Raw genomic sequence first — 19150 nt, forward strand, 5'->3', positions numbered from 1 at the left:
TTGTTTTACATTATATGTCTATATATGGCAATGATTTCTGGAAGTTTTTAAGAATATCTTGGACAATAACACTGCTCTATGGTGTACATTGCACTCAAAGAGACATCAATAATCAGCATATGAACCTCAATAATGGTGACAACTAACAAAATTAACAGTTTAACTCACAAACAGGCAACTGAAAGTCTAAACATAAACAACAGCAGAATCAAACACAAATAAAGAAAACTGTTAGACCATCATACAACATTTATTTACACCGCAATGCCTGCTGGGATATTTGTACCGTGCCACCCCCAGCATGCATTGCAGCAAGAAACATTTGAATTGTTACCATTGTTGAGATACAAGGTCAGATTCATGAGGTCTGAGTGTGTATTTGTCATAACTGAACTGTTTTTGTATGTTATTTCTTAACTGTTAAGTAATTACGGAGATATCTTTTCTGTTTCCACTTCTCATTAATTAAATTAATACCTGCAATTAAGCATAAAATCTATTGCATGAGGCCCTTCTTCCAGCTTTATACCAAAACATTTATCAGAACTAATTTCAGACAAATAGATTTCTCTATTTATTGACTTCCCTATTTTATTGCTATAATACAAGCACTTTGTTAACTCTTTATTATAGTAATTGGAGAGTCTGATTTAATAAGTTCAAGGGTGAAGAGCCCAACTAAACCAGCCCCATTACGGTGACACAAAAAACACCTTAATTCCTGTTGGATCTCAATGAGAATAGTATGGAAGTCAAATCAGTCAGTAATAAGTGTGTCTGCTGTTGTTTGTAGAGTTGTTTAATGATCCTCTGCTGAGACTGAAGGTGTTTTATTTTATTTGATTTTATTTAATGTTGTAACTCAAGTCACTGTTTGTGTTTCTTGTTTCTTTTCTTCAGTAATTGTAATTATTAACAGCAGGTGTTCATCAGTGTCTGAATTCACTCATTAGTGTTCATTAAAACTGTCTGGTGAACTATATTAGTTAACTAGTGTATGGAATAGTGAACAAGGACACAAAGCGTGATTTCAAACACAGACTTCAAAACATCGAATCTGAACTCTGTTAGCTCACAGTTTTCTGCAGTTGGTTACTTTCTCGAAAACAAAAATGTTACCCAGAAAGCACTGTTTTTAACAAAATGTTACTGTTTTAGTGAAAAAACATTATTATACCGTAGAATCTGACCGTTTTTTAACAGCAATTTTTTACAGTGCACAGATTTGAAGATTTTAACAAAAATTTTAGCAAATAGATTAAAAGAAGTGATGCCAAAAATAGTTAAAACAACGGCCTATGCAATAAAAGGAAGAGACATAGCAGACATAACAATGAGCATAAAAGACATCATAGAATATATGAAGGAGAAAAAAGAGGAAGGATATATAATAAGTCTGGATTTTGAAAAAGCTTTTGATAGAGTTGAACACCAGTTTTTATTCAAAGTACTCAAAAAGTTTGGTTTTGGAGAAGTTTTTAGAAAATGGATAAAGATTTTGTATAAGGGTATTTTAACAAAAGTTAAATGTAATGGCTTTTTAACAGAATGTTTTAAAATAACAAGATCGATAAGGCAAGGATGTCCTCTGTCAGCACTTTTATATTCACTTGTGGCAGAACCCCTGGGCTTAGCTATCAACGAAGAAGAAAAAATAAAAGGAATTGAGATTGAAGAAAATAAAGTAAATAAAAACATGTTTCAATATGCAGATGACACTACATTAATAGTAAAAGGAAAAGAGAGTGTGAAAGAAGCCATGAAAATAGTACAACAATTTTGTAAAGGATCGGGGAGTAAAGTAAATGAAGACAAAACGGTTTATATGAAGTTTGGAAAGGAAACAGATTTAGCAGAATGCACCAATTTCAAAGAAGTAGAAGAAATCAAGATTTTAGGGGTTTTATTGGGGAAAGATGCCAGAAAAGCGAGAGATAAGATGTGGGAAGGTTTTTTAACAGATATAGAAAGGAGGTTAAATTACTGGAAACTAAGAACACTAACATTAAAAGGAAAAGTTTTGATTTTAAATGTTTTAATGGAGTCTAAATTGTGGCATGTTTTATATGTTTTAGAAATGCCAATGTGGATAGAAAAAAGGTTGAAAAAATGTTTTACTGATTTTTTATGGGGAGGTAAGCCACCAAGGATTGCTTTTAATACAGTTGTAGGGGAAATAGACAAAGGTGGGCTAGGTTTAATAGATGTAGAACAAAGAAAAATAGTTTAAGAGTGAAAAGAATAAAGAAGTATCTAGAAAAAGAAAACAAAGCAGAGTGGACAATGAAATATTTTTTAAACAAATGTGGTAATTTTAACATGGGAGATGGGATTTTACGGATGAAAACAAAAGCTTGGATGACAGAAAACTTACCTGAATTTTATAGAGAAATTTTAAGTGCGTGGGGGAATTTTTTAAAACAAGTGGAATATAGTCCACATGGAAGGGAAAACATTTTAAACCAACCTCTTTTCTTGAACAATAATATTTTAAGTCAAGGGAAGGTTTTATACTATAAGAAATGGATAGAAGTTGGGATTTTAAAAGTGCGGGACATTTTATAAGAATTTAAAGAAGGCTTTTTAACTGAACAATATGTTATAGACACAATGGAGGAGGCGAAAGAGGAATACAACAGAAAGGAATTGAGAAAAATCTTGACATAATTAAACAGGCGATTCCAAAAGAATGGATAAAAAGCATAGAAAATTTTGAAAAAGAAAAAGAAACAAAAGAAGTGTATGTGAAAACAGGTGAAAAAATATGCAATTTTAATGAATGTACTGTGAAAAATATTTATTGTTTTTTTTAGAGAGAATGTTTTTAAAGAACCAACAGCAAACAAATACTGGATAGAGAAATACAAAAATGTAAAAGCAAATGAAATATGGGGAAACATGAAAGGAAGGTATGTAGAAACAAAAGTCGAATGTCTAGAAGTTTTAATAAGGCACAAAGCAATCTTTTCTGATGTCATTTTAAACAAGATAGGGATGGAACAAAGTGGAATGTGTAAAGTATGTCAAAAAGAAGAAGAGGGTTTTTTACACATGTTTTTATATTGTCAAGAATTGGAAGGTTTTTTAAAAGATTGTAAAGTTTTAATTAAAGGACTACTTGGAGACTGGGATGAAAATGAAACAGAATGGAACAGAATAGTTATGTTGGGATGGAATAAGAACAATGAAAATAAGAAAATAGTAAACTTATGTATAATGCTGATGAAAAATGCAATGTGGGAAAGGAGAATTGTGGCAAAAAAAGAGAAAATGGTGATGGATGTATGGGGAATTTTTAAGAGGAAAATGGAGAGATATGTGGAAAAACTGTATATATATCATAAAAATGAGAACATTTTGAGTGAGCTGCACAAAATTCTGACGGACAAAGCATGTCAAGTTTTTAAAGAAATGAACTGGAAACTACCACATTTTTAATGTTTTTGAATATGAAATGATCTTTTAATGTCTGTTTTATTATGATTTACTGTAAAAGATTGTAATTGAAATTGATTCAATAAAAAAAAAAAAAAAAAAAAAAAAAAAAAAGAAATGCCCGATCTCATCTGAACTCGGAAGTAAAGCAGGGTCGGGCCTGGTTAGTACTTGGATGGGAGACCGCCTGGGAATACCAGGTGCTGTAAGCTTTTTGAAGTGCTTCATTTGGCAGCTGATTTAAATAGCCAACGCTTGACAGCCTCTTTCGCTTACGGCCATACCACCCTGGAAATGCCCGATCTCATCTGAACTCGGAAGTAAAGCAGGGTCGGGCCTGGTTAGTACTTGGATGGGAGACCGCCTGGGAATACCAGGTGCTGTAAGCTTTTCGAAGTGCTTCATTTGGCAGCTGATTTAAATAGCCAACGCTTGACAGCCTCTTTCGCTTACGGCCATACCACCCTGGAAATGCCCGATCTCATCTGAACTCGGAAGTAAAGCAGGGTCGGGCCTGGTTAGTACTTGGATGGGAGACCGCCTGGGAATACCAGGTGCTGTAAGCTTTTTGAAGTGCTTCATTTGGCAGCTGATTTAAATAGCCAACGCTTGACAGTCTCTTTCGCTTACGGCCATACCACCCTGGAAATGCCCGATCTCATCTGAACTCGGAAGTAAAGCAGGGTCGGGCCTGGTTAGTACTTGGATGGGAGACCGCCTGGGAATACCAGGTGCTGTAAGCTTTTCGAAGTGCTTCATTTGGCAGCTGATTTAAATAGCCAACGCTTGACAGCCTCTTTCGCTTACGGCCATACCACCCTGGAAATGCCCGATCTCATCTGAACTCGGAAGTAAAGCAGGGTCGGGCCTGGTTAGTACTTGGATGGGAGACCGCCTGGGAATACCAGGTGCTGTAAGCTTTTCGAAGTGCTTCATTTGGCAGCTGATTTAAATAGCCAACGCTTGACAGCCTCTTTCGCTTACGGCCATACCACCCTGGAAATGCCCGATCTCATCTGAACTCGGAAGTAAAGCAGGGTCGGGCCTGGTTAGTACTTGGATGGGAGACCGCCTGGGAATACCAGGTGCTGTAAGCTTTTCGAAGTGCTTCATTTGGCAGCTGATTTAAATAGCCAACGCTTGACAGCCTCTTTCGCTTACGGCCATACCACCCTGGAAATGCCCGATCTCATCTGAACTCGGAAGTAAAGCAGGGTCGGGCCTGGTTAGTACTTGGATGGGAGACCGCCTGGGAATACCAGGTGCTGTAAGCTTTTTGAAGTGCTTCATTTGGCAGCTGATTTAAATAGCCAACGCTTGACAGCCTCTTTCGCTTACGGCCATACCACCCTGGAAATGCCCGATCTCATCTGAACTCGGAAGTAAAGCAGGGTCGGGCCTGGTTAGTACTTGGATGGGAGACCGCCTGGGAATACCAGGTGCTGTAAGCTTTTCGAAGTGCTTCATTTGGCAGCTGATTTAAATAGCCAACGCTTGACAGCCTCTTTCGCTTACGGCCATACCACCCTGGAAATGCCCGATCTCATCTGAACTCGGAAGTAAAGCAGGGTCGGGCCTGGTTAGTACTTGGATGGGAGACCGCCTGGGAATACCAGGTGCTGTAAGCTTTTTGAAGTGCTTCATTTGGCAGCTGATTTAAATAGCCAACGCTTGACAGCCTCTTTCGCTTACGGCCATACCACCCTGGAAATGCCCGATCTCATCTGAACTCGGAAGTAAAGCAGGGTCGGGCCTGGTTAGTACTTGGATGGGAGACCGCCTGGGAATACCTGGGGCCTCATGTATCAACGCTGCGTACGCACAAAAACTTTGCGTACGCCAGGTTTCACGCTCAGAATCGCTCACGTTTGGATTTACTAACAATGAACTGAACGTGGGAATGTGCGCAGGTTCACGGCAGCTTTCTGGCAGGCGTACGCACATTTTTTGTGCGTGTCTGTTTTATTTCCATTGGCGACTCCTAGAGGCAGTTGTGTTAAATTCTTCTCTACAAAGTGTCTGATCCTTGCAATGGCAGCTGTATGAGACGGGTTCATCTAGCAGGTATATAAGGTTTCCATACCATACATTTGACCAGCTAAACATTAAAGCACAATCTGCAGCGGTCGCCTGTTTTCCCAATGTAATCTGAGTGATCTACTGCACGCACATTGCTATAAAGACACTATCTGAAGATAAATTTGCATGCGTGAATCAGAAACATTTCCATTCAATAAATGTGCAAATAAAATATGATGCACAAACTTATTAATGATTCCTACTTGTCTTTCTCGTGATAAATAGTGGGCAAAATCTGATATGTAGCGGGAAAAAAAAGAAGAAAGAATTCATCAGACGCTGGATTCGAACCGAGTTTGTGCTCGAACGTGTCAGCATATGATCATATGCTTCTTATGAGGTGCGCCACTGAGACTGCTAGGGGAACTGCAACAGTTTACAGATATAAACCACACTATTTCTTTTTTAAATGTACTCAGTGCGATGTTCAGACCCAACTGTGTTAACCGTATCAGCTAAACTCTCCCACTCTATTTTTTTCTTTTGTTGTTAATTCCGGAGAACAAACTTGCAAATAACACCGCTTTTCTCCGTTCTACCTCCGAAAGCAGCACCTCCAATTCACATTCTGTTCAAAGTTTCTCTTTTTGTTTGATTTTGCCGTTGCTTTTTCGTTGGGTTTTGCCATTAGCATAGTCATTAGCATATTCATACGGGGGAGGAGGCAGGGAGGGGTTTTGTGCTCGTGCATGTTGCGCTCAGTTTCACGTTCATTCAGATGTACGAAAGAATATGCGTGAGATTCGGCGTACGCAGTGTTTCATACATCTGAATTTTTTTCTGCGTACGCACATTTACAGCTTTGTGCGTACGCAATGTTTTAGTAAGATTTCCACGCAAGTCTTCGTACATGAGGCCCCAGGTGCTGTAAGCTTTTCGAAGTGCTTCATTTGGCAGCTGATTTAAATAGCCAACGCTTGACAGCCTCTTTCGCTTACGGCCATACCACCCTGGAAATGCCCGATCTCATCTGAACTCGGAAGTAAAGCAGGGTCGGGCCTGGTTAGTACTTGGATGGGAGACCGCCTGGGAATACCAGGTGCTGTAAGCTTTTTGAAGTGCTTCATTTGGCAGCTGATTTAAATAGCCAACGCTTGACAGCCTCTTTCGCTTACGGCCATACCACCCTGGAAATGCCCGATCTCATCTGAACTCGGAAGTAAAGCAGGGTCGGGCCTGGTTAGTACTTGGATGGGAGACCGCCTGGGAATACCAGGTGCTGTAAGCTTTTCGAAGTGCTTCATTTGGCAGCTGATTTAAATAGCCAACGCTTGACAGCCTCTTTCGCTTACGGCCATACCACCCTGGAAATGCCCGATCTCATCTGAACTCGGAAGTAAAGCAGGGTCGGGCCTGGTTAGTACTTGGATGGGAGACCGCCTGGGAATACCAGGTGCTGTAAGCTTTTCGAAGTGCTTCATTTGGCAGCTGATTTAAATAGCCAACGCTTGACAGCCTCTTTCGCTTACGGCCATACCACCCTGGAAATGCCCGATCTCATCTGAACTCGAAAGTAAAGCAGGGTCGGGCCTGGTTAGTACTTGGATGGGAGACCGCCTGGGAATACCAGGTGCTGTAAGCTTTTTGAAGTGCTTCATTTGGCAGCTGATTTAAATAGCCAACGCTTGACAGCCTCTTTTGCTTACGGCCATACCACCCTGGAAATGCCCGATCTCATCTGAACTCGGAAGTAAAGCAGGGTCGGGCCTGGTTAGTACTTGGATGGGAGACCGCCTGGGAATACCAGGTGCTGTAAGCTTTTTGAAGTGCTTCATTTGGCAGCTGATTTAAATAGCCAACGCTTGACAGCCTCTTTCGCTTACGGCCATACCACCCTGGAAATGCCCGATCTCATCTGAACTCGGAAGTAAAGCAGGGTCGGGCCTGGTTAGTACTTGGATGGGAGACCGCCTGGGAATACCAGGTGCTGTAAGCTTTTCGAAGTGCTTCATTTGGCAGCTGATTTAAATAGCCAACGCTTGACAGCCTCTTTCGCTTACGGCCATACCACCCTGGAAATGCCCGATCTCATCTGAACTCGGAAGTAAAGCAGGGTCGGGCCTGGTTAGTACTTGGATGGGAGACCGCCTGGGAATACCAGGTGCTGTAAGCTTTTCGAAGTGCTTCATTTGGCAGCTGATTTAAATAGCCAACGCTTGACAGCCTCTTTCGCTTACGGCCATACCACCCTGGAAATGCCCGATCTCATCTGAACTCGGAAGTAAAGCAGGGTCGGGCCTGGTTAGTACTTGGATGGGAGACCGCCTGGGAATACCAGGTGCTGTAAGCTTTTTGAAGTGCTTCATTTGGCAGCTGATTTAAATAGCCAACGCTTGACAGCCTCTTTCGCTTACGGCCATACCACCCTGGAAATGCCCGATCTCATCTGAACTCGGAAGTAAAGCAGGGTCGGGCCTGGTTAGTACTTGGATGGGAGACCGCCTGGGAATACCAGGTGCTGTAAGCTTTTCGAAGTGCTTCATTTGGCAGCTGATTTAAATAGCCAACGCTTGACAGCCTCTTTCGCTTACGGCCATACCACCCTGGAAATGCCCGATCTCATCTGAACTCGGAAGTAAAGCAGGGTCGGGCCTGGTTAGTACTTGGATGGGAGACCGCCTGGGAATACCAGGTGCTGTAAGCTTTTTGAAGTGCTTCATTTGGCAGCTGATTTAAATAGCCAACGCTTGACAGCCTCTTTCGCTTACGGCCATACCACCCTGGAAATGCCCGATCTCATCTGAACTCGGAAGTAAAGCAGGGTCGGGCCTGGTTAGTACTTGGATGGGAGACCGCCTGGGAATACCAGGTGCTGTAAGCTTTTCGAAGTGCTTCATTTGGCAGCTGATTTAAATAGCCAACGCTTGACAGCCTCTTTCGCTTACGGCCATACCACCCTGGAAATGCCCGATCTCATCTGAACTCGGAAGTAAAGCAGGGTCGGGCCTGGTTAGTACTTGGATGGGAGACCGCCTGGGAATACCAGGTGCTGTAAGCTTTTTGAAGTGCTTCATTTGGCAGCTGATTTAAATAGCCAACGCTTGACAGCCTCTTTCGCTTACGGCCATACCACCCTGGAAATGCCCGATCTCATCTGAACTCGGAAGTAAAGCAGGGTCGGGCCTGGTTAGTACTTGGATGGGAGACCGCCTGGGAATACCAGGTGCTGTAAGCTTTTCGAAGTGCTTCATTTGGCAGCTGATTTAAATAGCCAACGCTTGACAGCCTCTTTCGCTTACGGCCATACCACCCTGGAAATGCCCGATCTCATCTGAACTCGGAAGTAAAGCAGGGTCGGGCCTGGTTAGTACTTGGATGGGAGACCGCCTGGGAATACCAGGTGCTGTAAGCTTTTTGAAGTGCTTCATTTGGCAGCTGATTTAAATAGCCAACGCTTGACAGCCTCTTTCGCTTACGGCCATACCACCCTGGAAATGCCCGATCTCATCTGAACTCGGAAGTAAAGCAGGGTCGGGCCTGGTTAGTACTTGGATGGGAGACCGCCTGGGAATACCAGGTGCTGTAAGCTTTTCGAAGTGCTTCATTTGGCAGCTGATTTAAATAGCCAACGCTTGACAGCCTCTTTCGCTTACGGCCATACCACCCTGGAAATGCCCGATCTCATCTGAACTCGGAAGTAAAGCAGGGTCGGGCCTGGTTAGTACTTGGATGGGAGACCGCCTGGGAATACCAGGTGCTGTAAGCTTTTTGAAGTGCTTCATTTGGCAGCTGATTTAAATAGCCAACGCTTGACAGCCTCTTTCGCTTACGGCCATACCACCCTGGAAATGCCCGATCTCATCTGAACTCGGAAGTAAAGCAGGGTCGGGCCTGGTTAGTACTTGGATGGGAGACCGCCTGGGAATACCAGGTGCTGTAAGCTTTTTGAAGTGCTTCATTTGGCAGCTGATTTAAATAGCCAACGCTTGACAGCCTCTTTCGCTTACGGCCATACCACCCTGGAAATGCCCGATCTCATCTGAACTCGGAAGTAAAGCAGGGTCGGGCCTGGTTAGTACTTGGATGGGAGACCGCCTGGGAATACCTGGTGCTGTAAGCTTTTCGAAGTGCTTCATTTGGCAGCTGATTTAAATAGCCAACGCTTGACAGCCTCTTTCGCTTACGGCCATACCACCCTGGAAATGCCCGATCTCATCTGAACTCGGAAGTAAAGCAGGGTCGGGCCTGGTTAGTACTTGGATGGGAGACCGCCTGGGAATACCAGGTGCTGTAAGCTATTCGAAGTGCTTCATTTGGCAGCTGATTTAAATAGCCAACGCTTGACAGCCTCTTTCGCTTACGGCCATACCACCCTGGAAATGCCCGATCTCATCTGAACTCGGAAGTAAAGCAGGGTCGGGCCTGGTTAGTACTTGGATGGGAGACCGCCTGGGAATACCAGGTGCTGTAAGCTTTTTGAAGTGCTTCATTTGGCAGCTGATTTAAATAGCCAACGCTTGACAGCCTCTTTCGCTTACGGCCATACCACCCTGGAAATGCCCGATCTCATCTGAACTCGGAAGTAAAGCAGGGTCGGGCCTGGTTAGTACTTGGATGGGAGACCGCCTGGGAATACCAGGTGCTGTAAGCTTTTCGAAGTGCTTCATTTGGCAGCTGATTTAAATAGCCAACGCTTGACAGCCTCTTTCGCTTACGGCCATACCACCCTGGAAATGCCCGATCTCATCTGAACTCGGAAGTAAAGCAGGGTCGGGCCTGGTTAGTACTTGGATGGGAGACCGCCTGGGAATACCAGGTGCTGTAAGCTTTTTGAAGTGCTTCATTTGGCAGCTGATTTAAATAGCCAACGCTTGACAGCCTCTTTCGCTTACGGCCATACCACCCTGGAAATGCCCGATCTCATCTGAACTCGGAAGTAAAGCAGGGTCGGGCCTGGTTAGTACTTGGATGGGAGACCGCCTGGGAATACCAGGTGCTGTAAGCTTTTCGAAGTGCTTCATTTGGCAGCTGATTTAAATAGCCAACGCTTGACAGCCTCTTTCGCTTACGGCCATACCACCCTGGAAATGCCCGATCTCATCTGAACTCGGAAGTAAAGCAGGGTCGGGCCTGGTTAGTACTTGGATGGGAGACCGCCTGGGAATACCAGGTGCTGTAAGCTTTTTGAAGTGCTTCATTTGGCAGCTGATTTAAATAGCCAACGCTTGACAGCCTCTTTCGCTTACGGCCATACCACCCTGGAAATGCCCGATCTCATCTGAACTCGGAAGTAAAGCAGGGTCGGGCCTGGTTAGTACTTGGATGGGAGACCGCCTGGGAATACCAGGTGCTGTAAGCTTTTCGAAGTGCTTCATTTGGCAGCTGATTTAAATAGCCAACGCTTGACAGCCTCTTTCGCTTACGGCCATACCACCCTGGAAATGCCCGATCTCATCTGAACTCGGAAGTAAAGCAGGGTCGGGCCTGGTTAGTACTTGGATGGGAGACCGCCTGGGAATACCAGGTGCTGTAAGCTTTTTGAAGTGCTTCATTTGGCAGCTGATTTAAATAGCCAACGCTTGACAGCCTCTTTCGCTTACGGCCATACCACCCTGGAAATGCCCGATCTCATCTGAACTCGGAAGTAAAGCAGGGTCGGGCCTGGTTAGTACTTGGATGGGAGACCGCCTGGGAATACCTGGGGCCTCATGTATCAACGCTGCGTACGCACAAAAACTTTGCGTACGCCAGGTTTCACGCTCAGAATCGCTCACGTTTGGATTTACTAACAATGAACTGAACGTGGGAATGTGCGCAGGTTCACGGCAGCTTTCTGGCAGGCGTACGCACATTTTTTGTGCGTGTCTGTTTTATTTCCATTGGCGACTCCTAGAGGCAGTTGTGTTAAATTCTTCTCTACAAAGTGTCTGATCCTTGCAATGGCAGCTGTATGAGACGGGTTCATCTAGCAGGTATATAAGGTTTCCATACCATACATTTGACCAGCTAAACATTAAAGCACAATCTGCAGCGGTCGCCTGTTTTCCCAATGTAATCTGAGTGATCTACTGCACGCACATTGCTATAAAGACACTATCTGAAGATAAATTTGCATGCGTGAATCAGAAACATTTCCATTCAATAAATGTGCAAATAAAATATGATGCACAAACTTATTAATGATTCCTACTTGTCTTTCTCGTGATAAATAGTGGGCAAAATCTGATATGTAGCGGGAAAAAAAAGAAGAAAGAATTCATCAGACGCTGGATTCGAACCGAGTTTGTGCTCGAACGTGTCAGCATATGATCATATGCTTCTTATGAGGTGCGCCACTGAGACTGCTAGGGGAACTGCAACAGTTTACAGATATAAACCACACTATTTCTTTTTTAAATGTACTCAGTGCGATGTTCAGACCCAACTGTGTTAACCGTATCAGCTAAACTCTCCCACTCTATTTTTTTCTTTTGTTGTTAATTCCGGAGAACAAACTTGCAAATAACACCGCTTTTCTCCGTTCTACCTCCGAAAGCAGCACCTCCAATTCACATTCTGTTCAAAGTTTCTCTTTTTGTTTGATTTTGCCGTTGCTTTTTCGTTGGGTTTTGCCATTAGCATAGTCATTAGCATATTCATACGGGGGAGGAGGCAGGGAGGGGTTTTGTGCTCGTGCATGTTGCGCTCAGTTTCACGTTCATTCAGATGTACGAAAGAATATGCGTGAGATTCGGCGTACGCAGTGTTTCATACATCTGAATTTTTTTCTGCGTACGCACATTTACAGCTTTGTGCGTACGCAATGTTTTAGTAAGATTTCCACGCAAGTCTTCGTACATGAGGCCCCAGGTGCTGTAAGCTTTTCGAAGTGCTTCATTTGGCAGCTGATTTAAATAGCCAACGCTTGACAGCCTCTTTCGCTTACGGCCATACCACCCTGGAAATGCCCGATCTCATCTGAACTCGGAAGTAAAGCAGGGTCGGGCCTGGTTAGTACTTGGATGGGAGACCGCCTGGGAATACCAGGTGCTGTAAGCTTTTTGAAGTGCTTCATTTGGCAGCTGATTTAAATAGCCAACGCTTGACAGCCTCTTTCGCTTACGGCCATACCACCCTGGAAATGCCCGATCTCATCTGAACTCGGAAGTAAAGCAGGGTCGGGCCTGGTTAGTACTTGGATGGGAGACCGCCTGGGAATACCAGGTGCTGTAAGCTTTTCGAAGTGCTTCATTTGGCAGCTGATTTAAATAGCCAACGCTTGACAGCCTCTTTCGCTTACGGCCATACCACCCTGGAAATGCCCGATCTCATCTGAACTCGGAAGTAAAGCAGGGTCGGGCCTGGTTAGTACTTGGATGGGAGACCGCCTGGGAATACCAGGTGCTGTAAGCTTTTCGAAGTGCTTCATTTGGCAGCTGATTTAAATAGCCAACGCTTGACAGCCTCTTTCGCTTACGGCCATACCACCCTGGAAATGCCCGATCTCATCTGAACTCGAAAGTAAAGCAGGGTCGGGCCTGGTTAGTACTTGGATGGGAGACCGCCTGGGAATACCAGGTGCTGTAAGCTTTTTGAAGTGCTTCATTTGGCAGCTGATTTAAATAGCCAACGCTTGACAGCCTCTTTTGCTTACGGCCATACCACCCTGGAAATGCCCGATCTCATCTGAACTCGGAAGTAAAGCAGGGTCGGGCCTGGTTAGTACTTGGATGGGAGACCGCCTGGGAATACCAGGTGCTGTAAGCTTTTTGAAGTGCTTCATTTGGCAGCTGATTTAAATAGCCAACGCTTGACAGCCTCTTTCGCTTACGGCCATACCACCCTGGAAATGCCCGATCTCATCTGAACTCGGAAGTAAAGCAGGGTCGGGCCTGGTTAGTACTTGGATGGGAGACCGCCTGGGAATACCAGGTGCTGTAAGCTTTTCGAAGTGCTTCATTTGGCAGCTGATTTAAATAGCCAACGCTTGACAGCCTCTTTCGCTTACGGCCATACCACCCTGGAAATGCCCGATCTCATCTGAACTCGGAAGTAAAGCAGGGTCGGGCCTGGTTAGTACTTGGATGGGAGACCGCCTGGGAATACCAGGTGCTGTAAGCTTTTCGAAGTGCTTCATTTGGCAGCTGATTTAAATAGCCAACGCTTGACAGCCTCTTTCGCTTACGGCCATACCACCCTGGAAATGCCCGATCTCATCTGAACTCGGAAGTAAAGCAGGGTCGGGCCTGGTTAGTACTTGGATGGGAGACCGCCTGGGAATACCAGGTGCTGTAAGCTTTTTGAAGTGCTTCATTTGGCAGCTGATTTAAATAGCCAACGCTTGACAGCCTCTTTCGCTTACGGCCATACCACCCTGGAAATGCCCGATCTCATCTGAACTCGGAAGTAAAGCAGGGTCGGGCCTGGTTAGTACTTGGATGGGAGACCGCCTGGGAATACCAGGTGCTGTAAGCTTTTCGAAGTGCTTCATTTGGCAGCTGATTTAAATAGCCAACGCTTGACAGCCTCTTTCGCTTACGGCCATACCACCCTGGAAATGCCCGATCTCATCTGAACTCGGAAGTAAAGCAGGGTCGGGCCTGGTTAGTACTTGGATGGGAGACCGCCTGGGAATACCAGGTGCTGTAAGCTTTTTGAAGTGCTTCATTTGGCAGCTGATTTAAATAGCCAACGCTTGACAGCCTCTTTCGCTTACGGCCATACCACCCTGGAAATGCCCGATCTCATCTGAACTCGGAAGTAAAGCAGGGTCGGGCCTGGTTAGTACTTGGATGGGAGACCGCCTGGGAATACCAGGTGCTGTAAGCTTTTCGAAGTGCTTCATTTGGCAGCTGATTTAAATAGCCAACGCTTGACAGCCTCTTTCGCTTACGGCCATACCACCCTGGAAATGCCCGATCTCATCTGAACTCGGAAGTAAAGCAGGGTCGGGCCTGGTTAGTACTTGGATGGGAGACCGCCTGGGAATACCAGGTGCTGTAAGCTTTTTGAAGTGCTTCATTTGGCAGCTGATTTAAATAGCCAACGCTTGACAGCCTCTTTCGCTTACGGCCATACCACCCTGGAAATGCCCGATCTCATCTGAACTCGGAAGTAAAGCAGGGTCGGGCCTGGTTAGTACTTGGATGGGAGACCGCCTGGGAATACCAGGTGCTGTAAGCTTTTCGAAGTGCTTCATTTGGCAGCTGATTTAAATAGCCAACGCTTGACAGCCTCTTTCGCTTACGGCCATACCACCCTGGAAATGCCCGATCTCATCTGAACTCGGAAGTAAAGCAGGGTCGGGCCTGGTTAGTACTTGGATGGGAGACCGCCTGGGAATACCAGGTGCTGTAAGCTTTTTGAAGTGCTTCATTTGGCAGCTGATTTAAATAGCCAACGCTTGACAGCCTCTTTCGCTTACGGCCATACCACCCTGGAAATGCCCGATCTCATCTGAACTCGGAAGTAAAGCAGGGTCGGGCCTGGTTAGTACTTGGATGGGAGACCGCCTGGGAATACCAGGTGCTGTAAGCTTTTCGAAGTGCTTCATTTGGCAGCTGATTTAAATAGCCAACGCTTGACAGCCTCTTTCGCTTACGGCCATACCACCCTGGAAATGCCCGATCTCATCTGAACTCGGAAGTAAAGCAGGGTCGGGCCTGGTTAGTACTTGGATGGGAGACCGCCTGGGAATACCAGGTGCTGTAAGCTTTTTGAAGTGCTTCATTTGGCAGCTGATTTAAATAGCCAACGCTTGACAGCCTCTTTCGCTTACGGCCATACCACCCTGGAAATGCCCGATCTCATCTGAACTCGGAAGTAAAGCAGGGTCGGGCCTGGTTAGTACTTGGATGGGAGACCGCCTGGGAATACCAGGTGCTGTAAGCTTTTTGAAGTGCTTCATTTGGCAGCTGATTTAAATAGCCAACGCTTGACAGCCTCTTTCGCTTACGGCCATACCACCCTGGAAATGCCCGATCTCATCTGAACTCGGAAGTAAAGCAGGGTCGGGCCTGGTTAGTACTTGGATGGGAGACCGCCTGGGAATACCTGGTGCTGTAAGCTTTTCGAAGTGCTTCATTTGGCAGCTGATTTAAATAGCCAACGCTTGACAGCCTCTTTCGCTTACGGCCATACCACCCTGGAAATGCCCGATCTCATCTGAACTCGGAAGTAAAGCAGGGTCGGGCCTGGTTAGTACTTGGATGGGAGACCGCCTGGGAATACCAGGTGCTGTAAGCTATTCGAAGTGCTTCATTTGGCAGCTGATTTAAATAGCCAACGCTTGACAGCCTCTTTCGCTTACGGCCATACCACCCTGGAAATGCCCGATCTCATCTGAACTCGGAAGTAAAGCAGGGTCGGGCCTGGTTAGTACTTGGATGGGAGACCGCCTGGGAATACCAGGTGCTGTAAGCTTTTTGAAGTGCTTCATTTGGCAGCTGATTTAAATAGCCAACGCTTGACAGCCTCTTTCGCTTACGGCCATACCACCCTGGAAATGCCCGATCTCATCTGAACTCGGAAGTAAAGCAGGGTCGGGCCTGGTTAGTACTTGGATGGGAGACCGCCTGGGAATACCAGGTGCTGTAAGCTTTTCGAAGTGCTTCATTTGGCAGCTGATTTAAATAGCCAACGCTTGACAGCCTCTTTCGCTTACGGCCATACCACCCTGGAAATGCCCGATCTCATCTGAACTCGGAAGTAAAGCAGGGTCGGGCCTGGTTAGTACTTGGATGGGAGACCGCCTGGGAATACCAGGTGCTGTAAGCTTTTTGAAGTGCTTCATTTGGCAGCTGATTTAAATAGCCAACGCTTGACAGCCTCTTTCGCTTACGGCCATACCACCCTGGAAATGCCCGATCTCATCTGAACTCGGAAGTAAAGCAGGGTCGGGCCTGGTTAGTACTTGGATGGGAGACCGCCTGGGAATACCAGGTGCTGTAAGCTTTTCGAAGTGCTTCATTTGGCAGCTGATTTAAATAGCCAACGCTTGACAGCCTCTTTCGCTTACGGCCATACCACCCTGGAAATGCCCGATCTCATCTGAACTCGGAAGTAAAGCAGGGTCGGGCCTGGTTAGTACTTGGATGGGAGACCGCCTGGGAATACCAGGTGCTGTAAGCTTTTTGAAGTGCTTCATTTGGCAGCTGATTTAAATAGCCAACGCTTGACAGCCTCTTTCGCTTACGGCCATACCACCCTGGAAATGCCCGATCTCATCTGAACTCGGAAGTAAAGCAGGGTCGGGCCTGGTTAGTACTTGGATGGGAGACCGCCTGGGAATACCAGGTGCTGTAAGCTTTTCGAAGTGCTTCATTTGGCAGCTGATTTAAATAGCCAACGCTTGACAGCCTCTTTCGCTTACGGCCATACCACCCTGGAAATGCCCGATCTCATCTGAACTCGGAAGTAAAGCAGGGTCGGGCCTGGTTAGTACTTGGATGGGAGACCGCCTGGGAATACCAGGTGCTGTAAGCTTTTTGAAGTGCTTCATTTGGCAGCTGATTTAAATAGCCAACGCTTGACAGCCTCTTTCGCTTACGGCCATACCACCCTGGAAATGCCCGATCTCATCTGAACTCGGAAGTAAAGCAGGGTCGGGCCTGGTTAGTACTTGGATGGGAGACCGCCTGGGAATACCTGGGGCCTCATGTATCAACGCTGCGTACGCACAAAAACTTTGCGTACGCCAGGTTTCACGCTCAGAATCGCTCACGTTTGGATTTACTAACAATGAACTGAACGTGGGAATGTGCGCAGGTTCACGGCAGCTTTCTGGCAGGCGTACGCACATTTTTTGTGCGTGTCTGTTTTATTTCCATTGGCGACTCCTAGAGGCAGTTGTGTTAAATTCTTCTCTACAAAGTGTCTGATCCTTGCAATGGCAGCTGTATGAGACGGGTTCATCTAGCAGGTATATAAGGTTTCCATACCATACATTTGACCAGCTAAACATTAAAGCACAATCTGCAGCGGTCGCCTGTTTTCCCAATGTAATCTGAGTGATCTACTGCACGCACATTGCTATAAAGACACTATCTGAAGATAAATTTGCATGCGTGAATCAGAAACATTTCCATTCAATAAATGTGCAAATAAAATATGATGCACAAACTTATTAATGATTCCTACTTGTCTTTCTCGTGATAAATAGTGGGCAAAATCTGATATGTAGCGGGAAAAAAAAGAAGAAAGAATTCATCAGACGCTGGATTCGAACCGAGTTTGTGCTCGAACGTGTCAGCATATGATCATATGCTTCTTATGAGGTGCGCCACTGAGACTGCTAGGGGAACTGCAACAGTTTACAGATATAAACCACACTATTTCTTTTTTAAATGTACTCAGTGCGATGTTCAGACCCAACTGTGTTAACCGTATCAGCTAAACTCTCCCACTCTATTTTTTTCTTTTGTTGTTAATTCCGGAGAACAAACTTGCAAATAACACCGCTTTTCTCCGTTCTACCTCCGAAAGCAGCACCTCCAATTCACATTCTGTTCAAAGTTTCTCTTTTTGTTTGATTTTGCCGTTGCTTTTTCGTTGGGTTTTGCCATTAGCATAGTCATTAGCATATTCATACGGGGGAGGAGGCAGGGAGGGGTTTTGTGCTCGTGCATGTTGCGCTCAGTTTCACGTTCATTCAGATGTACGAAAGAATATGCGTGAGATTCGGCGTACGCAGTGTTTCATACATCTGAATTTTTTTCTGCGTACGCACATTTACAGCTTTGTGCGTACGCAATGTTTTAGTAAGATTTCCACGCAAGTCTTCGTACATGAGGCCCCAGGTGCTGTAAGCTTTTCGAAGTGCTTCATTTGGCAGCTGATTTAAATAGCCAACGCTTGACAGCCTCTTTCGCTTACGGCCATACCACCCTGGAAATGCCCGATCTCATCTGAACTCGGAAGTAAAGCAGGGTCGGGCCTGGTTAGTACTTGGATGGGAGACCGCCTGGGAATACCAGGTGCTGTAAGCTTTTTGAAGTGCTTCATTTGGCAGCTGATTTAAATAGCCAACGCTTGACAGCCTCTTTCGCTTACGGCCATACCACCCTGGAAATGCCCGATCTCATCTGAACTCGGAAGTAAAGCAGGGTCGGGCCTGGTTAGTACTTGGATGGGAGACCGCCTGGGAATACCAGGTGCTGTAAGCTTTTCGAAGTGCTTCATTTGGCAGCTGATTTAAATAGCCAACGCTTGACAGCCTCTTTCGCTTACGGCCATACCACCCTGGAAATGCCCGATCTCATCTGAACTCGAAAGTAAAGCAGGGTCGGGCCTGGTTAGTACTTGGATGGGAGACCGCCTGGGAATACCAGGTGCTGTAAGCTTTTTGAAGTGCTTCATTTGGCAGCTGATTTAAATAGCCAACGCTTGACAGCCTCTTTTGCTTACGGCCATACCACCCTGGAAATGCCCGATCTCATCTGAACTCGGAAGTAAAGCAGGGTCGGGCCTGGTTAGTACTTGGATGGGAGACCGCCTGGGAATACCAGGTGCTGTAAGCTTTTTGAAGTGCTTCATTTGGCAGCTGATTTAAATAGCCAACGCTTGACAGCCTCTTTCGCTTACGGCCATACCACCCTGGAAATGCCCGATCTCATCTGAACTCGGAAGTAAAGCAGGGTCGGGCCTGGTTAGTACTTGGATGGGAGACCGCCTGGGAATACCAGGTGCTGTAAGCTTTTCGAAGTGCTTCATTTGGCAG

General features: G+C 45.7%; 68 non-coding genes across 68 annotated transcripts; all 68 read left to right on the top strand.

Annotated features, from left to right (window-relative positions):
• The first annotated feature begins 3705 nt into the window (after positions 1 to 3705).
• On the top strand, positions 3706 to 3824 carry LOC137491989 (5S ribosomal RNA). Its single transcript, XR_011011961.1, has one exon. It is a non-coding gene; the product is annotated as a 5S ribosomal RNA (ribosomal RNA).
• Positions 3825 to 3882: 58 nt separating this feature from the next.
• Positions 3883 to 4001, top strand: LOC137491990 (5S ribosomal RNA). The gene has a single exon (XR_011011962.1). It is a non-coding gene; the product is annotated as a 5S ribosomal RNA (ribosomal RNA).
• A 58-nt stretch (positions 4002 to 4059) lies between these two features.
• Positions 4060 to 4178, top strand: LOC137491991 (5S ribosomal RNA). Its single transcript, XR_011011963.1, has one exon. It is a non-coding gene; the product is annotated as a 5S ribosomal RNA (ribosomal RNA).
• A 58-nt stretch (positions 4179 to 4236) lies between these two features.
• Positions 4237 to 4355, top strand: LOC137491992 (5S ribosomal RNA). The gene has a single exon (XR_011011964.1). It is a non-coding gene; the product is annotated as a 5S ribosomal RNA (ribosomal RNA).
• A 58-nt stretch (positions 4356 to 4413) lies between these two features.
• LOC137491993 (5S ribosomal RNA) lies at positions 4414 to 4532 on the top strand. Its single transcript, XR_011011965.1, has one exon. It is a non-coding gene; the product is annotated as a 5S ribosomal RNA (ribosomal RNA).
• A 58-nt stretch (positions 4533 to 4590) lies between these two features.
• Positions 4591 to 4709, top strand: LOC137491995 (5S ribosomal RNA). Its single transcript, XR_011011967.1, has one exon. It is a non-coding gene; the product is annotated as a 5S ribosomal RNA (ribosomal RNA).
• Positions 4710 to 4767: 58 nt separating this feature from the next.
• LOC137493646 (5S ribosomal RNA) lies at positions 4768 to 4886 on the top strand. Its single transcript, XR_011013621.2, has one exon. It is a non-coding gene; the product is annotated as a 5S ribosomal RNA (ribosomal RNA).
• A 58-nt stretch (positions 4887 to 4944) lies between these two features.
• Positions 4945 to 5063, top strand: LOC137491996 (5S ribosomal RNA). Its single transcript, XR_011011968.1, has one exon. It is a non-coding gene; the product is annotated as a 5S ribosomal RNA (ribosomal RNA).
• Positions 5064 to 5121: 58 nt separating this feature from the next.
• Positions 5122 to 5240, top strand: LOC137491997 (5S ribosomal RNA). Its single transcript, XR_011011969.2, has one exon. It is a non-coding gene; the product is annotated as a 5S ribosomal RNA (ribosomal RNA).
• A 1206-nt stretch (positions 5241 to 6446) lies between these two features.
• LOC141382145 (5S ribosomal RNA) lies at positions 6447 to 6565 on the top strand. The gene has a single exon (XR_012403072.1). It is a non-coding gene; the product is annotated as a 5S ribosomal RNA (ribosomal RNA).
• Positions 6566 to 6623: 58 nt separating this feature from the next.
• Positions 6624 to 6742, top strand: LOC141382146 (5S ribosomal RNA). The gene has a single exon (XR_012403073.1). It is a non-coding gene; the product is annotated as a 5S ribosomal RNA (ribosomal RNA).
• Positions 6743 to 6800: 58 nt separating this feature from the next.
• Positions 6801 to 6919, top strand: LOC141382147 (5S ribosomal RNA). The gene has a single exon (XR_012403074.1). It is a non-coding gene; the product is annotated as a 5S ribosomal RNA (ribosomal RNA).
• Positions 6920 to 6977: 58 nt separating this feature from the next.
• LOC141383547 (5S ribosomal RNA) lies at positions 6978 to 7096 on the top strand. Its single transcript, XR_012404570.1, has one exon. It is a non-coding gene; the product is annotated as a 5S ribosomal RNA (ribosomal RNA).
• A 58-nt stretch (positions 7097 to 7154) lies between these two features.
• On the top strand, positions 7155 to 7273 carry LOC141382148 (5S ribosomal RNA). The gene has a single exon (XR_012403075.1). It is a non-coding gene; the product is annotated as a 5S ribosomal RNA (ribosomal RNA).
• A 58-nt stretch (positions 7274 to 7331) lies between these two features.
• Positions 7332 to 7450, top strand: LOC141382149 (5S ribosomal RNA). The gene has a single exon (XR_012403076.1). It is a non-coding gene; the product is annotated as a 5S ribosomal RNA (ribosomal RNA).
• Positions 7451 to 7508: 58 nt separating this feature from the next.
• Positions 7509 to 7627, top strand: LOC141382150 (5S ribosomal RNA). Its single transcript, XR_012403077.1, has one exon. It is a non-coding gene; the product is annotated as a 5S ribosomal RNA (ribosomal RNA).
• A 58-nt stretch (positions 7628 to 7685) lies between these two features.
• LOC141382151 (5S ribosomal RNA) lies at positions 7686 to 7804 on the top strand. Its single transcript, XR_012403078.1, has one exon. It is a non-coding gene; the product is annotated as a 5S ribosomal RNA (ribosomal RNA).
• A 58-nt stretch (positions 7805 to 7862) lies between these two features.
• Positions 7863 to 7981, top strand: LOC141382152 (5S ribosomal RNA). The gene has a single exon (XR_012403079.1). It is a non-coding gene; the product is annotated as a 5S ribosomal RNA (ribosomal RNA).
• A 58-nt stretch (positions 7982 to 8039) lies between these two features.
• LOC141382153 (5S ribosomal RNA) lies at positions 8040 to 8158 on the top strand. The gene has a single exon (XR_012403080.1). It is a non-coding gene; the product is annotated as a 5S ribosomal RNA (ribosomal RNA).
• A 58-nt stretch (positions 8159 to 8216) lies between these two features.
• Positions 8217 to 8335, top strand: LOC141382154 (5S ribosomal RNA). Its single transcript, XR_012403081.1, has one exon. It is a non-coding gene; the product is annotated as a 5S ribosomal RNA (ribosomal RNA).
• A 58-nt stretch (positions 8336 to 8393) lies between these two features.
• On the top strand, positions 8394 to 8512 carry LOC141382155 (5S ribosomal RNA). The gene has a single exon (XR_012403082.1). It is a non-coding gene; the product is annotated as a 5S ribosomal RNA (ribosomal RNA).
• Positions 8513 to 8570: 58 nt separating this feature from the next.
• LOC141382156 (5S ribosomal RNA) lies at positions 8571 to 8689 on the top strand. Its single transcript, XR_012403083.1, has one exon. It is a non-coding gene; the product is annotated as a 5S ribosomal RNA (ribosomal RNA).
• A 58-nt stretch (positions 8690 to 8747) lies between these two features.
• LOC141382157 (5S ribosomal RNA) lies at positions 8748 to 8866 on the top strand. Its single transcript, XR_012403084.1, has one exon. It is a non-coding gene; the product is annotated as a 5S ribosomal RNA (ribosomal RNA).
• Positions 8867 to 8924: 58 nt separating this feature from the next.
• On the top strand, positions 8925 to 9043 carry LOC141382158 (5S ribosomal RNA). The gene has a single exon (XR_012403085.1). It is a non-coding gene; the product is annotated as a 5S ribosomal RNA (ribosomal RNA).
• Positions 9044 to 9101: 58 nt separating this feature from the next.
• LOC141382159 (5S ribosomal RNA) lies at positions 9102 to 9220 on the top strand. The gene has a single exon (XR_012403086.1). It is a non-coding gene; the product is annotated as a 5S ribosomal RNA (ribosomal RNA).
• Positions 9221 to 9278: 58 nt separating this feature from the next.
• Positions 9279 to 9397, top strand: LOC141382160 (5S ribosomal RNA). Its single transcript, XR_012403087.1, has one exon. It is a non-coding gene; the product is annotated as a 5S ribosomal RNA (ribosomal RNA).
• Positions 9398 to 9455: 58 nt separating this feature from the next.
• On the top strand, positions 9456 to 9574 carry LOC141383027 (5S ribosomal RNA). The gene has a single exon (XR_012403992.1). It is a non-coding gene; the product is annotated as a 5S ribosomal RNA (ribosomal RNA).
• A 58-nt stretch (positions 9575 to 9632) lies between these two features.
• LOC141382161 (5S ribosomal RNA) lies at positions 9633 to 9751 on the top strand. The gene has a single exon (XR_012403088.1). It is a non-coding gene; the product is annotated as a 5S ribosomal RNA (ribosomal RNA).
• Positions 9752 to 9809: 58 nt separating this feature from the next.
• Positions 9810 to 9928, top strand: LOC141382162 (5S ribosomal RNA). Its single transcript, XR_012403089.1, has one exon. It is a non-coding gene; the product is annotated as a 5S ribosomal RNA (ribosomal RNA).
• A 58-nt stretch (positions 9929 to 9986) lies between these two features.
• Positions 9987 to 10105, top strand: LOC141382163 (5S ribosomal RNA). The gene has a single exon (XR_012403090.1). It is a non-coding gene; the product is annotated as a 5S ribosomal RNA (ribosomal RNA).
• A 58-nt stretch (positions 10106 to 10163) lies between these two features.
• Positions 10164 to 10282, top strand: LOC141382164 (5S ribosomal RNA). Its single transcript, XR_012403091.1, has one exon. It is a non-coding gene; the product is annotated as a 5S ribosomal RNA (ribosomal RNA).
• A 58-nt stretch (positions 10283 to 10340) lies between these two features.
• On the top strand, positions 10341 to 10459 carry LOC141382165 (5S ribosomal RNA). Its single transcript, XR_012403092.1, has one exon. It is a non-coding gene; the product is annotated as a 5S ribosomal RNA (ribosomal RNA).
• Positions 10460 to 10517: 58 nt separating this feature from the next.
• On the top strand, positions 10518 to 10636 carry LOC141382166 (5S ribosomal RNA). Its single transcript, XR_012403093.1, has one exon. It is a non-coding gene; the product is annotated as a 5S ribosomal RNA (ribosomal RNA).
• Positions 10637 to 10694: 58 nt separating this feature from the next.
• Positions 10695 to 10813, top strand: LOC141382167 (5S ribosomal RNA). The gene has a single exon (XR_012403094.1). It is a non-coding gene; the product is annotated as a 5S ribosomal RNA (ribosomal RNA).
• A 58-nt stretch (positions 10814 to 10871) lies between these two features.
• LOC141382168 (5S ribosomal RNA) lies at positions 10872 to 10990 on the top strand. The gene has a single exon (XR_012403095.1). It is a non-coding gene; the product is annotated as a 5S ribosomal RNA (ribosomal RNA).
• A 58-nt stretch (positions 10991 to 11048) lies between these two features.
• On the top strand, positions 11049 to 11167 carry LOC141383917 (5S ribosomal RNA). The gene has a single exon (XR_012404986.1). It is a non-coding gene; the product is annotated as a 5S ribosomal RNA (ribosomal RNA).
• Positions 11168 to 12373: 1206 nt separating this feature from the next.
• Positions 12374 to 12492, top strand: LOC141382169 (5S ribosomal RNA). Its single transcript, XR_012403096.1, has one exon. It is a non-coding gene; the product is annotated as a 5S ribosomal RNA (ribosomal RNA).
• A 58-nt stretch (positions 12493 to 12550) lies between these two features.
• Positions 12551 to 12669, top strand: LOC141382170 (5S ribosomal RNA). The gene has a single exon (XR_012403097.1). It is a non-coding gene; the product is annotated as a 5S ribosomal RNA (ribosomal RNA).
• Positions 12670 to 12727: 58 nt separating this feature from the next.
• Positions 12728 to 12846, top strand: LOC141382171 (5S ribosomal RNA). Its single transcript, XR_012403098.1, has one exon. It is a non-coding gene; the product is annotated as a 5S ribosomal RNA (ribosomal RNA).
• A 58-nt stretch (positions 12847 to 12904) lies between these two features.
• Positions 12905 to 13023, top strand: LOC141383548 (5S ribosomal RNA). The gene has a single exon (XR_012404571.1). It is a non-coding gene; the product is annotated as a 5S ribosomal RNA (ribosomal RNA).
• A 58-nt stretch (positions 13024 to 13081) lies between these two features.
• Positions 13082 to 13200, top strand: LOC141382172 (5S ribosomal RNA). Its single transcript, XR_012403099.1, has one exon. It is a non-coding gene; the product is annotated as a 5S ribosomal RNA (ribosomal RNA).
• Positions 13201 to 13258: 58 nt separating this feature from the next.
• On the top strand, positions 13259 to 13377 carry LOC141382173 (5S ribosomal RNA). Its single transcript, XR_012403100.1, has one exon. It is a non-coding gene; the product is annotated as a 5S ribosomal RNA (ribosomal RNA).
• Positions 13378 to 13435: 58 nt separating this feature from the next.
• Positions 13436 to 13554, top strand: LOC141382174 (5S ribosomal RNA). Its single transcript, XR_012403101.1, has one exon. It is a non-coding gene; the product is annotated as a 5S ribosomal RNA (ribosomal RNA).
• Positions 13555 to 13612: 58 nt separating this feature from the next.
• On the top strand, positions 13613 to 13731 carry LOC141382175 (5S ribosomal RNA). The gene has a single exon (XR_012403102.1). It is a non-coding gene; the product is annotated as a 5S ribosomal RNA (ribosomal RNA).
• A 58-nt stretch (positions 13732 to 13789) lies between these two features.
• Positions 13790 to 13908, top strand: LOC141382176 (5S ribosomal RNA). The gene has a single exon (XR_012403103.1). It is a non-coding gene; the product is annotated as a 5S ribosomal RNA (ribosomal RNA).
• A 58-nt stretch (positions 13909 to 13966) lies between these two features.
• On the top strand, positions 13967 to 14085 carry LOC141382177 (5S ribosomal RNA). The gene has a single exon (XR_012403104.1). It is a non-coding gene; the product is annotated as a 5S ribosomal RNA (ribosomal RNA).
• Positions 14086 to 14143: 58 nt separating this feature from the next.
• On the top strand, positions 14144 to 14262 carry LOC141382178 (5S ribosomal RNA). The gene has a single exon (XR_012403105.1). It is a non-coding gene; the product is annotated as a 5S ribosomal RNA (ribosomal RNA).
• A 58-nt stretch (positions 14263 to 14320) lies between these two features.
• Positions 14321 to 14439, top strand: LOC141382179 (5S ribosomal RNA). Its single transcript, XR_012403106.1, has one exon. It is a non-coding gene; the product is annotated as a 5S ribosomal RNA (ribosomal RNA).
• A 58-nt stretch (positions 14440 to 14497) lies between these two features.
• On the top strand, positions 14498 to 14616 carry LOC141382180 (5S ribosomal RNA). The gene has a single exon (XR_012403107.1). It is a non-coding gene; the product is annotated as a 5S ribosomal RNA (ribosomal RNA).
• Positions 14617 to 14674: 58 nt separating this feature from the next.
• LOC141382181 (5S ribosomal RNA) lies at positions 14675 to 14793 on the top strand. Its single transcript, XR_012403108.1, has one exon. It is a non-coding gene; the product is annotated as a 5S ribosomal RNA (ribosomal RNA).
• Positions 14794 to 14851: 58 nt separating this feature from the next.
• On the top strand, positions 14852 to 14970 carry LOC141382182 (5S ribosomal RNA). Its single transcript, XR_012403109.1, has one exon. It is a non-coding gene; the product is annotated as a 5S ribosomal RNA (ribosomal RNA).
• A 58-nt stretch (positions 14971 to 15028) lies between these two features.
• LOC141382183 (5S ribosomal RNA) lies at positions 15029 to 15147 on the top strand. The gene has a single exon (XR_012403110.1). It is a non-coding gene; the product is annotated as a 5S ribosomal RNA (ribosomal RNA).
• Positions 15148 to 15205: 58 nt separating this feature from the next.
• LOC141382184 (5S ribosomal RNA) lies at positions 15206 to 15324 on the top strand. Its single transcript, XR_012403111.1, has one exon. It is a non-coding gene; the product is annotated as a 5S ribosomal RNA (ribosomal RNA).
• A 58-nt stretch (positions 15325 to 15382) lies between these two features.
• LOC141383028 (5S ribosomal RNA) lies at positions 15383 to 15501 on the top strand. The gene has a single exon (XR_012403993.1). It is a non-coding gene; the product is annotated as a 5S ribosomal RNA (ribosomal RNA).
• Positions 15502 to 15559: 58 nt separating this feature from the next.
• On the top strand, positions 15560 to 15678 carry LOC141382185 (5S ribosomal RNA). The gene has a single exon (XR_012403112.1). It is a non-coding gene; the product is annotated as a 5S ribosomal RNA (ribosomal RNA).
• Positions 15679 to 15736: 58 nt separating this feature from the next.
• LOC141382187 (5S ribosomal RNA) lies at positions 15737 to 15855 on the top strand. The gene has a single exon (XR_012403114.1). It is a non-coding gene; the product is annotated as a 5S ribosomal RNA (ribosomal RNA).
• A 58-nt stretch (positions 15856 to 15913) lies between these two features.
• Positions 15914 to 16032, top strand: LOC141382188 (5S ribosomal RNA). The gene has a single exon (XR_012403115.1). It is a non-coding gene; the product is annotated as a 5S ribosomal RNA (ribosomal RNA).
• Positions 16033 to 16090: 58 nt separating this feature from the next.
• On the top strand, positions 16091 to 16209 carry LOC141382189 (5S ribosomal RNA). Its single transcript, XR_012403116.1, has one exon. It is a non-coding gene; the product is annotated as a 5S ribosomal RNA (ribosomal RNA).
• A 58-nt stretch (positions 16210 to 16267) lies between these two features.
• On the top strand, positions 16268 to 16386 carry LOC141382190 (5S ribosomal RNA). The gene has a single exon (XR_012403117.1). It is a non-coding gene; the product is annotated as a 5S ribosomal RNA (ribosomal RNA).
• Positions 16387 to 16444: 58 nt separating this feature from the next.
• On the top strand, positions 16445 to 16563 carry LOC141382191 (5S ribosomal RNA). Its single transcript, XR_012403118.1, has one exon. It is a non-coding gene; the product is annotated as a 5S ribosomal RNA (ribosomal RNA).
• A 58-nt stretch (positions 16564 to 16621) lies between these two features.
• LOC141382192 (5S ribosomal RNA) lies at positions 16622 to 16740 on the top strand. Its single transcript, XR_012403119.1, has one exon. It is a non-coding gene; the product is annotated as a 5S ribosomal RNA (ribosomal RNA).
• A 58-nt stretch (positions 16741 to 16798) lies between these two features.
• Positions 16799 to 16917, top strand: LOC141382193 (5S ribosomal RNA). The gene has a single exon (XR_012403120.1). It is a non-coding gene; the product is annotated as a 5S ribosomal RNA (ribosomal RNA).
• Positions 16918 to 16975: 58 nt separating this feature from the next.
• LOC141383919 (5S ribosomal RNA) lies at positions 16976 to 17094 on the top strand. The gene has a single exon (XR_012404987.1). It is a non-coding gene; the product is annotated as a 5S ribosomal RNA (ribosomal RNA).
• Positions 17095 to 18300: 1206 nt separating this feature from the next.
• On the top strand, positions 18301 to 18419 carry LOC141382194 (5S ribosomal RNA). The gene has a single exon (XR_012403121.1). It is a non-coding gene; the product is annotated as a 5S ribosomal RNA (ribosomal RNA).
• A 58-nt stretch (positions 18420 to 18477) lies between these two features.
• On the top strand, positions 18478 to 18596 carry LOC141382195 (5S ribosomal RNA). Its single transcript, XR_012403122.1, has one exon. It is a non-coding gene; the product is annotated as a 5S ribosomal RNA (ribosomal RNA).
• Positions 18597 to 18654: 58 nt separating this feature from the next.
• LOC141383549 (5S ribosomal RNA) lies at positions 18655 to 18773 on the top strand. The gene has a single exon (XR_012404572.1). It is a non-coding gene; the product is annotated as a 5S ribosomal RNA (ribosomal RNA).
• A 58-nt stretch (positions 18774 to 18831) lies between these two features.
• Positions 18832 to 18950, top strand: LOC141382196 (5S ribosomal RNA). Its single transcript, XR_012403123.1, has one exon. It is a non-coding gene; the product is annotated as a 5S ribosomal RNA (ribosomal RNA).
• A 58-nt stretch (positions 18951 to 19008) lies between these two features.
• LOC141382198 (5S ribosomal RNA) lies at positions 19009 to 19127 on the top strand. The gene has a single exon (XR_012403125.1). It is a non-coding gene; the product is annotated as a 5S ribosomal RNA (ribosomal RNA).
• Positions 19128 to 19150: the final 23 nt, after the last annotated feature.

This window comes from Danio rerio, chromosome 4 (genome assembly GCF_049306965.1).
Source record: "Danio rerio strain Tuebingen ecotype United States chromosome 4, GRCz12tu, whole genome shotgun sequence".
Taxonomy (NCBI): domain Eukaryota; kingdom Metazoa; phylum Chordata; class Actinopteri; order Cypriniformes; family Danionidae; genus Danio; species Danio rerio.